Below are 14,629 nucleotides of genomic sequence, written 5' to 3'. Positions count from 1 at the left end.
TTGATGGGCAAAATATGAGAGTTTTATTAGATTCTAGCATTTCTCCACATTATTTTCTTTTTGTTTTGTTTTTTTTTTCTAAAAAAAATGATGTGGCATCTTGCCATGTAGACTTTTATGCGCAAAATGTGAAATTTTTATTAGATTATAGGATTTCTCAATTATTATTTTTTTTTTTTTTATGTATAGAATTTCTCAATTTGAAACTTATATGGTTTCCAGTTCCACATACTATTGTGGTCATGATCACACCACCATTTATTGCTGTGATTCGCTTGCATTAAAGCTCCCTTTGATCACATTTCCATGCTCTTTTTTTTTTTTAAAATATCTTTAAGCTGTAATTCACTTGTTTTATTTAAAAATAAAAAAAATAAATAAAAAAAATCCCTTAAATATCTTATATTAAAAAGACCAAAAATGCTCTCTTTTTCTTTTACTAAACTTTCAAAAAATCATTTTGATCTTTACGGTCTCTGTTCAAAATAATATCATTTAAATACCAAGATAAATCGATTAACTTCGGTACTTAGGTTACAATATATCCACCAACTTTATAAATTCTGTTAAATTCAAAATTTACTGTCTATTTGATATTTTGTCCCATGAAACTTACAAAAATCATAACTTAAGTTAGCAAAGGTTAGAGTGACATATTGGGGGCCGGGGGGAGTGATGACAGAATTATTTTTGATACTTGAATTAACAAAAATGAAATCAAGAGGAAATATGGACAGAATATAAGTGAAAAGGTTTGACGTGGACCGCTTTACCTTTATAGAGGTTCTCCATCTTAAGTTGGCAAGCGAGCTCAACAAGACAAGTATTGAAAGTTAAGGAGCGAGGCTAGTATGAAAGTTAGTTTTTTCTTTTAATTTAATTCTCTTTGGGGTGACACCTCCGACAGCTCGTTTACAAGAGATCCATACATATAAGCTCTTAACCCAATTTTTTATATTAAATCATGTCATGGATGTACAAAATACAGGAAAGTAATTGAAGACAAAAATATATTTCCGATGGGACAAATGTGGAGTCCCAAAATGGCCTTGCATGAATGTGGATCCGTAATTGTTTGGTAATGGAAATGTATATATAGTGAGTTTTTGGTTTGGGTTTGGAGGTAATTGATGTGATATAAATCAAATAGAATTTTAATTTTTTTTTTTTTTTATAAAAAAGTGAAAAAAATTTATTTTGTAGTAGTTTTTTTATTTAAATAATAACAAAAAGTGATTAATATGATATAAAAAAGTAAGAAGGTTAGAAAGTTAATTTTTTTTAAAAAATTTTAGGACTAGTAAAATTGTTTGCGAAACAAGGATTATTCAAGACTCTACATTTGTGGATCCAATTCAGCGTATACACACAGAGAAGCGTGCATATGCATGCTCCATGTTGAAATAATGATGATGTGAGAATATTGAGCGGAAGCAAGAGAGAGAATGAACACAAAGAACTTACAGGTCGTTCGGTATTTAGACACCTACGTCCACCACTCAGAATACCCCCAAGAGCTACATTGTACTCATTAACTTCATTTGTCTACAATATAAAGGTTCCTATTTATAGGGTAATGTCTAAATACAAGTTTGGTAATCAAATCCCTTTGATTTGATTACAATCTCAATATATGATTACAATTAACCCATCAATAAAGAATATTTCAATATCAGCATAATTATGGAATATATGGAAAATATAATATATTTTCCATATATTCTAACATTCCCCCTCAAACTCAAGGTGGAATATTCTGGAAAATTGAGTTTAAAATCCGAAACAATGATGACGGCGGTGGCAGGAGGCCGAGAACGAGCCGTAGATGGTGGCAACTGCCAGAGGAGATAGAGGCTAGCGGGCGGCCAGTGACAGTGGCAAGTGGTTGGTGAATGCAGATTCTAAAGGCCCGACAACAGGCCAAACTCCAAAATGGGCCGACAACGGGCTAGGGTTGACAAGGAGTCAAACTTCAAAATGGGCCGACAACGGGCTAGGGCTGACAACGAGCCAAACTTCAAAAGGGGTTGACAACGGGCCAGGGCTGACAACGAGCCAAACTTCAAAAGGGGCCGACAACGGCCCAACGCTAACAATGAGCCAAACTTCGAAAAGGGCCGACAACGGGCCAGGCTGACAATGAGCCAAAAATAAAAATTAGCATGTCTCAACCTATTTAAGAAAGTCTACAATGTTTGTTCTACAATGTTTGTTCCTTTTGGGCTACTACACCGACAAATAGAGATTCTACAATGTTTGTTCCTTTTTCGCTTTTGAAATTAAAAATTAGCATGTCTCAACCTATATAAGAAAGTCTATTTTACCCTAAGTTGAATCGTAACCAAAAACAATACATTGAATAAAATCAAGTTGAAAACAAAATCAATTTTTTACAAAAATTGGAACAACTATGGAAACAGATACTCTCCATTTCAAGTGAAATGGAAAGGGTCAATTTATGTATTTAGAGGGGCATAGTTGTCCATTTAGTTTTTGAACAAATTTTTTTGGATAATGACCCTCTAAATACACTAAATGGACCTCTCCATTTCACTTGAAATGGAGAGGATCCTTCTCCAACGACTACAAGGTAATGCTAAAAAAAGTACAAATGCTAGTTTGTACCGCTTAGGTTGTAAGCCTAAAAGGTTGGGAACACTTCATGTACACAACGCAACTGTCTAGTTAAAACAAAATACCACTCTGTTTGTTTTAATTTTATTTTAATTTTTATTGCTCATTTTCTCTTTTCAAAACAAAACAGTACGTAACAAATAACTCCAACACAAAACATTCCTTGAAATACACAAATAATTCTTACCATTATATCATATCATAATAGTTTTTTAAACAATATATATATATATTAACAAACACAGCCATACCATTTTAAAGATTAGCGGATGTAGATATATTATATAGTCTACTTATCCTCCTACAATTTCTTGAAAAATGCAAACACCTACAATTAGACAACATTAAAATGAACAATTCATGAGAAAAAAATTCATTCTAACATTAAAATGAAATGTCCCCCAAAATTCTTCCCATTTTTGTCTTCAATTACAAAGCGAAAGATACATCCAAGATAATCCAAAAACAATATGTATCAACGCAAATGCAAATGAAAAGCACTCCCCTTGAGAAGGACACCACAATAAGAGAAACCAAAGAGTGGATCGTACCCAGATGAGATACTCATTTAATAGTCACTCAAGCAAGTTTGTTCATGACATGTACCAATTTCATACTGGTGACTGGTGAGAGCATAAGATGGAGAGAATGAATCGATACACGCAAACATATCAGAATTACCAACACTATTATGACCTTAATTTAATAAGAAGGTAAGCCAAATACACATCACGAGAAAAGTTGACAAACACATCAAGTCAAAAGCCAAATCTTATCCATAATAGAGCCTAGATACCCTCATCCAAACACTCGTCCTAAAACTTAGCACTAGTTGCATCATTTTCCGTTAGTGATCGTCTATTTCCGCAATGATATAATCACCGACTATTTCAATACAGACATGATAAGCAACATCAGACACAATATTTTGTTCACTAGTTTTCCTTTTTAGGAAATGTCTATAAACAACAGTCCTTAAGTCAAAAGGGTTGGAATGTATGAGGTTTTAGGTCATAGCTTCAACTAGCGAGTTGGTCAATTTGACTGAAGAGCTAGCCCAACTCCCTCACATGGTTGCCCACCAAATACACGTCCATGCGTCAAACCTCAAACATGTGAAACCATGGGATAACTCAGACGAATAGCAATTTGCAAATACAATTTAAAAAAAAAAAAAAAATCACAATCCATCAAACGCATTAGGAGCATGAAAGCATTACAAACTAGAAACACATTGTGGGAGATATATTCAAGAAGTACAGACATTAGGACACGATGTATTGCAACATGTTTTCTTATCACAATCACAAAACAACAATACAAATGCAAGATGAAAGTATATGTGGAAACATGCATCGGACTATACGTATATTCAGTTAGGTTTTGTCGTAGTTATCCTCAAAACCCTGAAACCTAGAATTAGACATTTTCAGCACTCTTCTTCATCAATCTCCGTACAATCTTCTATCACGTCAGTCCTAGCAGTTTGTTTACTCATTGTGCGCATCTCGTCGATTTCAATAAGCAACAATGGGTCACACAGCACTTTTTGCGCCTGCAACATCTTGGGGCAACCTGACAAGAGAAAAATGGTCAAGGGTAAGGCAAATGCAGGAAAGTAAAAGTTCACAGCACAGAGACTATGTACCTGCTACAGGGCATTTAGCTCGTGCATTCTTGGACCGTATGTAGAGCATGATTGCATTCTTTTCATAGACATGCTTGCATTCCACACTGCATCAGGGGAAGAAATACATAGGACATTGTAAAAACATAAAACAAGTTGTACGTGTCAATGTTTGCTTTAGTTTATCTGTGGGAGGCAGATATGATTAAAATCAGTATGACTTTTAGCAGATCTTTCGCTCCCTATAACTTTTCAATGTACGGGCCAGGATACTGAATTCTACACATCAGCCGTGGCCAAATACGGTATACATGCTCTGTCCCCTCAGGTTGTTATGAACTATCACTTCTCTTCAAGCAAGAAAATCATTAAAAACGCTTACCAGCAAGAAAATCTGTAAGGGCTAAAAATTATAGGTTAGAAATAATTGTGTAGAATAACCACTGGTCTTTGGAATGACACCTACCCTACAATCAACGGTCCAGTTCCCGTGTGACTTCCTATGGTCCATTATAATGCCCACCATCATGATTTCGATTTTTTCACCTTCAACCACATGGGATATGGTAAACAAAAGAAGCAACACACATGCTAGCAGCTCAAGGGGATTGAATACAGCAAGAGAGTACCTTTGTTGACAGAGGTCTCTAAAGGTCAATGTTATCTCATTTTCCGGGACCTATAGTAGTGAGAGCCTACAGAGGCCTCTTAATACAGCTTAAACGAAAAATCAGCGCAATTGAGAAGCTTTTCCACGGTTGACCGAGAAAGACATGCACAAATCAAATAGATGAATGGAAGCAAGCAAGGGGAAGGGAATGTGTCAACACGATTTGGTGACAATAACTCTATGATATTTTAAATATCAAAATGTTAGTGTCCAATAAAGATAATGAAATAACAGCTGTTCAGAACTCTAATGGATTGCATGGGTTGAAAGAAATCTGACATGACCAGAAAAAGTCTCCATATCAGAAAATGTGTTAAGAGAGCCATAATTGACAAAAGCCGAGACGACCTAGGTAATAGCCTTTTGTCCTCACTGGTTTGCTTGGTGGTCACTTGGTGCACTTGTCAGTTACCAATCCCCAGTCAAATTGTGAAGCATTATTGCTAATAAATCTATCATCAATTATGGTAGCCAACGAAGGTGGAAGATAACTCCAATGCCTCAATTTGTTTTTCTTATTCATATTCATCCATCTCCTACTTGCTAGTCACAAAGATAATGAGAGGGAGAGGAAAAACTGTTTCTGGAATAAGAAAACAGGAAAACTTTTAACTGATCACAGAGTACCTGCGAACTGGTTCTGCCAGATCCACAACAGGCTTTCCACTCAATGGGCAGGTGATATTCAAAAGGGTGCACTGGGTACTAGTCATTACAATGTCATCCTGGTCTTCACCTGGCATTGGCTCTCCTGCATGATGAACATTCTGCAGGAAAATAGTGAGAGCAGCACCTAATTAACACTGAAAAGCGCAACTAATTGCCCAAAATAACAAATAACATATCACCAACAAATATGGAAAGTGATAGTAAAAAATGACAGCACCAGATAGGATATGACAGAAGGCATAGTCGAGAGGCAAACAACGCATCTGTTATGTGTGTTCGAGAGAGAGAGACAGAAAGAGAGAGTATTTTGTTGCAAAGACAGATTACTGTAACATATTTCTCAATAAATGATGAGAATGTTGGCTAATTGGCTTCTTGTTCTCTGCTCAACGGCCTTTAAGATTGCCAGCAATTCCATCACAAAACTAACCTTCTTTGCTCATTTGCAAAGATTTACTTTCCCAGGTCAAGACCAAACTCAGACACTTCAATTGCTGACTTGAACTTTGCTTGAAAACCACAAATAAAACTATTCTATTCTCCAGATAGACATAGCATGAAGTGCAGGCTCGCAGCTATGTGCAAACAGAAAAAGATCATGTGCTAGGTCAAAATCTTTCTTCTAATATTTTTCATTGAGGACACCCCTGTTTTAATTGTAACTAATCCATCTTAATTATTTTTCCTCCTCACTTTCTTTACCTATGCGAAATTATCTAGCTTCCCAATTGTCCTCTAGGATAAGAGGAGTGGAAACATAGAGACTCCAAAAACAGATGTCTCCTCTTCTTCACCAACTCCTACTCAAGAGCATTAGAGTAGGTTCCAGTATCTAAGACAATCTGCATGACAATTTCCTTATGAAGCTCAATTATGCATCTATTAAAGCCACAAAATGAACCGTATGTCTTATGTCTGATTACAAATTAAGCTTCAGGAGAAAAACAGGGAATTTGACGTCCCAGATATCACTTTCTTGTGCGAAATGATTAACAATCCAACATTTTTTATTCACCCATCATATACATAGTCCCTTCCTCACCAAGACACTATTCCAAGTCAGCCACTTCTCAGAGACCAGCCATGAACACATTCTGCCATTGTTTCCACCAAAGTACCATAGTATGAAATCCTAATTATGTCTTAGTCAAACCCATCTAATACGAACATAAGCAGTTTCATACCAAGTCCTGAGAAAATCAAATTGTGACATATTGTTTGATCATTTAATGAGTTAACGAAAGCCTTCACAAAAATAAAGAGTCCAGGCCTAAAGGATTTGTCATCTCCAAAGCCCATGGTACACACATATCAAATCCTATCATTCTTCTTGACAGTCTATGCCGCATGGTAACCCTTGCTACATCAACTTCCATTCACAATCAGCACTACGGAAAAGTAAGCAACATCCTCTTCATGCAACCTTCATTAGCCTGTCTATATTGCACAATGATTTTTGACGACAGTCCACCTTCCCAAAAATTCTCAAACTAATCCCTACAAAATCTACCACTTCTGAATTTCTGTCAAAATTTACTTCTCTATATGGTTGAAATATTCTTTTATAGCCCTTAAAAACTCTTTAAAGTATTTTATACAATGCAGAAACTTTCCTTATTTTGCATGCCAATTATCTTTTCAGCCTAAAGAGGCCTCATTTATGGTCCTAAGTAAAGTAACTTATCAGATAAAACTAGATGGGTAGGAAACAGATGACAATAAAAGAATAAACAATCCAAACCTTCATGTTAGGGATAGTACCCTAAGACCCAATTTTTGTATGATATTTTAATAATTAATAAAGTTATTTATTTTCCAAGATTAATAAAAACATTGGGCATTGCATATTCATTTGATGAATACAGTTCTTAAGTTACATTCTTGTGATTTAGGTGTGTTAATGAGATTAATCACAGAAAATCTAAATCACAATTCCTTGTGAATTTTTTTTGGAAGCAAAGGAAATTCATTAAAAGCACAAGGAGCACAACCCAAATACTCAGGAACTATACAAAAGAAAACACCCAGCAAATCAAGAAAAATAAAAAAGAGAACAAAAACATGTATAGCTAGAGACACGGAGTAAGGCGGTAGCAAAGATCCACTCAAAAAAGGCTCTAAGAAAACAAGTCCGTTGATCCAAGCTCATTCATTCTTGATCATTGAAGATTTGAGCATTCCTTTCTCTCCAAATGCACCACAATAAAAAGGAAGGAATTGCATTCAAAACAATAATGATGTCATTCTGGCTGACCCCCCAATTCCAACACATCAAAAGATCCACCATCGTCTAGGCATAACCCACTCTACCCCAAACATCTGAAAAAAAAAAAAAAAAAACCATATTCGACAGCTCTCTCAGGACATCACAATGAAGAAGATAATCTGAAGTTTCCCCACTCTTTTTACACATACAACACTAATCTATCACTATGATGTGATGCTTGCAGAGATTATCCAAAGTGAGAATTTTCTCAAGGGAAGCTGTCCAAGTAAAGAAAGCCAACCTCAAAGGAGCCTTAGTCCCCCAAATGGTCTTCCAACGAAAATGGGAGTCAATGTTAGGAAGAAGAACCTTATAAAAATATTTGACCTCAAAAGATTTTTTTTAGGGCATCCAACATAGTCTATCATCACCCTCCCAACCCAATCTAGTGGAATACAAAACATTGAAGAAAGAGGAGATGAAGTCCACCTCCCAATCACGCACAAGTCTGGTGAAATTAATGTCCCAATGAGTCGTATCATTGCTAACACTCCTAAGGTCAGCCACCACTGCATCCCTATTCCTTGCAAGACTAAAATAACTCTGAAAAGAATCCTTCAAAGGACGATCTCCACGCCATTATTCATGTCAGAACCTAATTCGAGAGCCATCACCTACTTCCACACACTAAAATTATAGAAAACAACCCACCCCCTGCTAATGTGTTTCCAAAGACTTACCCCATAAGTTCCAGTGAACCCCTTAATACACCATCTCCCTACCAAACTCCCATACTTTTTATCCACAATCTGACACCAAAAAACCTCTTTCTCCACAGCAAACCACCATAACCACTTGCCTAAATTGAATGTAGTCAAGCTCTTGATCCCTAACCCTCTAAACTGGATAGGAGTGCAAAACTTCTTCCAATTAACAAGATGGAATTTAGTCTCACCATCCAAACCACTCCACAAAAAATCCCTCTGTTATTTTTCTAACAGCTTAGCGACACTAACTGGGATAGGGAAAAGGGAGAGGAAATAGGTAGGAAGGTTGGACAAAGTGCTCTAAATCAACGTTACTCAGCCAACCTTAGAACACTAGCAACAACTTTCCTTAGATTTTCCTTAAATTTAGGGAACCAAATTACTTTTTGTTTCCTTATTCAAATAAACTCCACAATAGCTTCCCTTATCCTTTCCCTATACTATTTAAATATTCTATCAAATAAATGCAAGGGGAAAGGGAGAGGAAAGATAAAGTCATTTGTATATTCTTACAAATCAATGTGAAGGAAAGAGAGTCTTTTTATATTAAAATAATGTTAAGGAAAGCACTTTTGTTTCCTTGATGCTCCCTTGATTTAGGAAACACTGAGGGAGTCTGTTTCAAGGGGATTTTTTTAGGAATTTTCCCTATATTTAGAGAATGGAATGGGATTTAAGAAGCTGCTGCAAGTACTGTTAGACAAGTATTTTCATCCAGCTAATTTTCTCTCCATTTTCTCAATGATATAGTCCCAGATAGACTTAGCCTTAAACAGAGCACTCAAAAGAAGGCCCAAATATTTCATAGGCAAGGAAGAAACCCTACAACTTAGAATATGAGCCAACCCAATCACATTTGGCATGTTACCCACAAGAACCAACTCCGATTTAGCCAACTTAATCTTCAACCCAAAGGCGGATTCAAAACAAACAATGACACATCTCAAGTATCAAAACTGGTTTGGAGTAGTCCCACAGAAAATAAGAGTATCACCAGCAAAAAAGAGATGGGGTACAAAGACAAGATCATCACTCCTAGCCCCCCATTAAAAAACCAGAAATAAAGCCCCCATTCATAGCAGCCGACATCATACGACTCAAAAGCTCAAAGCTATAACAATCACAAAAAGAAAGGGAGAGACCCTTGCCTTAGATCCTGAGAGCTATTGAAAAAACCACTTCGCGTACCATTAATTAGGATAGAGAACTGAATTATAGATATGCAATGTGCAATCCACTTCTGCCACCTCTCCCTATAACCACATCTCCTTAGCAAGTAAAGGAGAAAATCCCAACTAACATGATCATAAGCGTTCTTTAGGTCCAATTTAAACAAAACCCTTGGCTCATCTAATTTAAGACGGCTATCTAGGCATTCATTAGCGATGAAAACAAAGTCTAAGATCTAACGCCCTCTAATAAAAGCATTCTGAGTATTTGAAATGATATTCTCCAAAATATTTTTCATTCTATTTGCTAAGACCTTCGCAATAATTTAGTGATGAAGTGGCATTCAGACTTTTCTCAAATTTACTCTGCTGATGAAACACAAGAAAGACTTCCATGACCTCTTTTCTGAAAAGATCCCAACAGGATTGGATGAAAGCCATAGGAAAACCATCTGGACCCGGAGCCTTATCCTCATTTATGTCTTCCATTACCTCAAAAACCCCCCTTTCCTTGAAAGCTTGTTCCAACCAAATTGCCTCCTCACAAATAGATTGAAATGGGAGACCATTCACATCTGTGCGCCAATGCTCATTCTCGGAGTAGAGCTGAAAGTAAAAATGAATTATATGAGCTTTAATATCAGGCGGATTGGAGGAGGTAACACCATTGATAATCAAATTCTCTATAGAGTTGCAACTTCTACTAGAATTAGCAATCTAATGGAAGAACTGGGTATTTTTGTCCCCCTCTTTTAGCCATAACACCCTCAACTTTTACCTCCAACACATCTCCTTCAAAAGAGTAGTATTTTCCAACTCTATTGTAACCACATCCTTCCTCAATTGCTCTTCACCCAAACAGAGGCATCTGCTTCTCAGCAACATCAAGGCCTTGTAGCTCATCAAGAAAAGCCCTTTTTCTCTATTCAACATTACCAAACTCCAAATCATTCCACTTCTTTAAGTCGGCTTTCGAAGCTTTTAACTTCTGAGCTAAGACAAAACTAGGACATCCTTGAGAATATTAAGAGTCTCACCTTCTCAACAAATCCATCCATTTTCAACCACACGTTTTCAAATTTAAAGTAACTTTTACACTATGAAAATCACCACAATCAAGAAGCATAGGGAAATGATCTGAAAAACGTCTAGGTAACCTGCTCTGAACAACGAGTGAAAAGTGAATCTCCCAATCAGAAGAAATGAGAAGCATGACAATTCTAGACCAAGAGGGGTAGTCTCGATGTTGTAATGTGTTTGTCCCACATGATGAGCATTAGTAATACAGTAAAAATGTATTAGATTAAAAAAAAAAAAAAAAAAAAAAGAAAAAAAAGGTAGAAAACACTTCAACACATAATTTTAAAATAGAAAAAAACTAAGAAAAAATGTAAAAAATCTAGTAGTAAAAATTTGAAATTCTTGCCTATCCTTTTAATAGTCCAACGCCCAAGAAACTCCAAAGAAAATAATAGAGAGAAAACATACCCAGATAGCTTCTCTAAATTGGCGTATTATAGGATGGTTTTGTGGAACTGAAGAGAACTAGCCTTGAGCTTCGCAATCTCATCCTCAAACAACTTCTTAAAATTGGTTAACTGCATTTCAAGCATCATATTAACAAATCAGAGAAAAGGAGGATAATAAAATATTTATATAGAGACAAAATCATTCAAAGAGAATAACTTTGCCTAATATCGAGTTCAAGCACCTCTCCTACAGGCTGGCACCTATCTCCAACAGAATGAATTGCTGATGAAAAATGTGTACAGTCTTCATATGTAGCCAGCAACTCAACAGCTGCATTTTCAAGCTCTTTCACCTGCAACAACATCCAGTTACTAATTGATCTATATTGCCAAGTATCTAGAGTTTCCCATCATCTTCAAACTGTAATTTAGAAAAAGTGGGGCTTTCAATCATTTTTAAGTAGAAACCTTCCGTCAAGAAGATAAACCGTAAAGTAATTGTGCGATAACTCCTATAATCCAACCAAAAGGCAGTGAACAAATCAACATAGGCATAAAGGAAAGGTCGCTATTATACTAGAAAACAAGAGATAATGCTTCAGTTTCAGTGGGATTAATATAGGTTTTTGAGGCTGAGGTCATTTACATGTCCATAACATTTAAATTAATCCTTTTTCTTTCAAACACAAATTTTTTAGCCTCGCCAACTCGAACATAGAAAGTTCCAAGATATAGGATTCTCAGCATTGTCAAAAAAGAAAGGTTATAAGATTTTTGAACCACGTATCAGGAAAGGAAATGGATTTCTGACGGGTCAGGTTGGCTGTCAGGTGATGAGTGCCAAAAAAAATCAACTCCCCCCAATCCAACCGACTGTACTGCCTAGTCTCTCCACGTCTCCCTCCTGACCTGTTCTCCCTCTCTTAGCCTCTCCCTCTCTCTGCCCAAGGCCATGTATGGTGTAATTAATTGTTATGAGATGCAAGATTTCACACCTTACCACCAAATCTTAGGGAAAGGTGTGAGCTCGTGCACCCCAACTGCCAAATCTATTGGTTCGGTACAAGATTTTGCATCCCCACCACCAATTTGCCATCAAATCTAGTGGCAAGGTGGGTGACACTGCTCATATCGATAAACTGATTGACTACTGACAACTGTCAGCGTTGATGTGGTTTAGGAGCCCCGATGCGGTTGGTCGGTTTGGGGCGGCCGACACCTATTGTTTCAAAGGGACCCGAGGGAAACAGTGTCCACTTCTGCCAAAAATATTTGAACTTCTTTACCTTCCCCAACATTTTCTTAGCCACTAATAATTTTTTTGATGATGAGGAACCCCCCAAAGGTAGTGTCACTTCGTGTACCCACCCCTGTCGAGTAAACTTTTTTTTTTTTTATGTCGGGGAACCTCTCCAAGGTAGGGACCTTCGGACCCACCCCTGCAGAGTAAACCCCGGTCTTATGCACCACACCCTCGAAAATTTTCCTACATAAAACTGGTTAAATCGCTGGCTTTTCACCCCACCAGGGGGTGTGGCCCCAAAGGATTGTTTACACCCATGAGGTGTTGAACATTGGACCTTGAAGGGAGCAATACCTTAAGACCAAGGCCTCCACCACTTGAGCCAACCCCTTGGGGTTGAGTAAACTTCAAACTCATGTAAAGTGCTCCCTCCACACGAATCGAGTAATACTCCGGCTCTGCCGGCGAGCTTGTCCCAAGGAATTGTTTACATCTAAGGAGATTCGAACTTAGACTTGATGGGAAACGCTACCAAGAGTAAGGCCCTTCCCACTTGAGCCAACCCTAATGGGACTGAATTAATCCTAAAAAAAATGCTATTCATCAGTTGGGGAAGTATTCTATCATTTTGAATTGCCAAATGCTGAAAAGAAATTCATATCCAAAAATTTAAATTCCTTTCAATTTTTTCTATATTCTCTCGCAATCAAACAAAGTATAAACAACAATACTATTGAGGAAAAAAAAGCTCATTGTCCAGAATAGTAGAATACCATCTGAGACTGATTATCTCTCTCCAAATCAACCTCAATTTCCTTCATCATATTTAACGCCTTCCGAAATTCCTGAAACAAACAACCCAAAATTGAGTTGTGCTAATTCATCGAAAAAATTTGAGTTGTGGTAACACCATGAATAGGACAAGCAATATGATTAGGCATCATTTGGGTAGGAATTCGAATCAGTTATTAGCGAAAAATCATATTATATTCAGCAAAAAAAAAAAAGTAATTTCAATAGGGAAATCAAACAGCAGCTTTCGACAATAATATAGGATCAGTCAGCACTGAGTTTTAGCATTTATCAACTTTAGAAAGCACTTATCTTGCTTTAAAAGCAAAAGCATCCCATTGTGTTCACTTTCAGAAAACAACGCGAACTTCTTTCGAAATCAAAGTATAGACTACCTTACGGTTTAAATTTAATTACATAAAGCAATTATAGCAAAACCGCTTCCAAAAATGCTGAACCAAAAGCGCCTTCAGGGGTACCAGGCACTGCTTGGCCACCATTTTCAAAGAACTTGAATTTCTTTCCAAAACTAAAAGATGGAAACAAATTCGATTCCCAAAATCACCAAAAAGTACTTCTAAAATGGTAAAACACAGGAAGGAAATTTACAGCGATGAGGGACTGATTGTCGGAGTACAGTGTCGAAGCTGCAGTTTGGATTCTTCCGGTGACGCCTGTGGACCGCGAAGCCGAAGTGGAGGCCATCGTTAGTCACTTGGGTTTTGGGTTCTGAGAACCGTGTTTGATTCGTGATCATTTTGGACGGAGAGTGAGACAAGAGGGAAAAGTTTTCCCACCAACGACGCACCGATTTAGCATTTGTCTTTTATTATTATCATTATTATTTTTGATGAATAAGAATTTCATTAAACCAAAGTTAAAAATAGAGCAACTTTCATTTTATTATCATTATTATTATTTATTTTTTAGGCCGATAATTTTTATTTTTTATTTTTGCAAAGTTTGATAAAGAGAATTAGAGCACGTTTGATAGCACTACTATGTTTCCTACCAGAGACTCGAGTTGGGAAAATTTTCAGATTTTAATGAGTTCTTATTTGGAAGAAGTTATCGATCGGTTTAAAGTCAGGTTTTGGAAATAGCAAGATGGTTTGTCTAGAATTGTGTTATTCTATGTGGTTTCTGATCTTTTTTAAGAGTTATATTGCTAGTTGGGAAGTTATTGTGTTAATATTATGGTTCGTGTAAGATATTTTTTAAGAGATATTTTTTGTAATTTTGAGTGCTTGGTGCGACGAAAAATATTTTCAATTTGATCGAACAAGCATGTTTAATTTTCGTAAAATGATTATCAAAAAATGGAAACCGTAAACTATTTTATGAATTTGAACACCTGATTTTCAAATCGATGGATTGAGTCGG

General features: G+C 36.6%; 1 pseudogene; it reads right to left on the bottom strand.

The window, feature by feature from the left end:
* Positions 1–3,878: 3,878 nt before the first annotated feature.
* Positions 3,879–14,031, bottom strand: LOC132176433 (E3 SUMO-protein ligase MMS21-like; annotated as a pseudogene).
* Positions 14,032–14,629: the final 598 nt, after the last annotated feature.

This window comes from Corylus avellana, chromosome ca3 (genome assembly GCF_901000735.1).
Source record: "Corylus avellana chromosome ca3, CavTom2PMs-1.0".
NCBI classification, from domain to species: Eukaryota; Viridiplantae; Streptophyta; class Magnoliopsida; order Fagales; family Betulaceae; genus Corylus; species Corylus avellana.
This window is presented reverse-complemented; position numbering and strand designations above follow the sequence as displayed.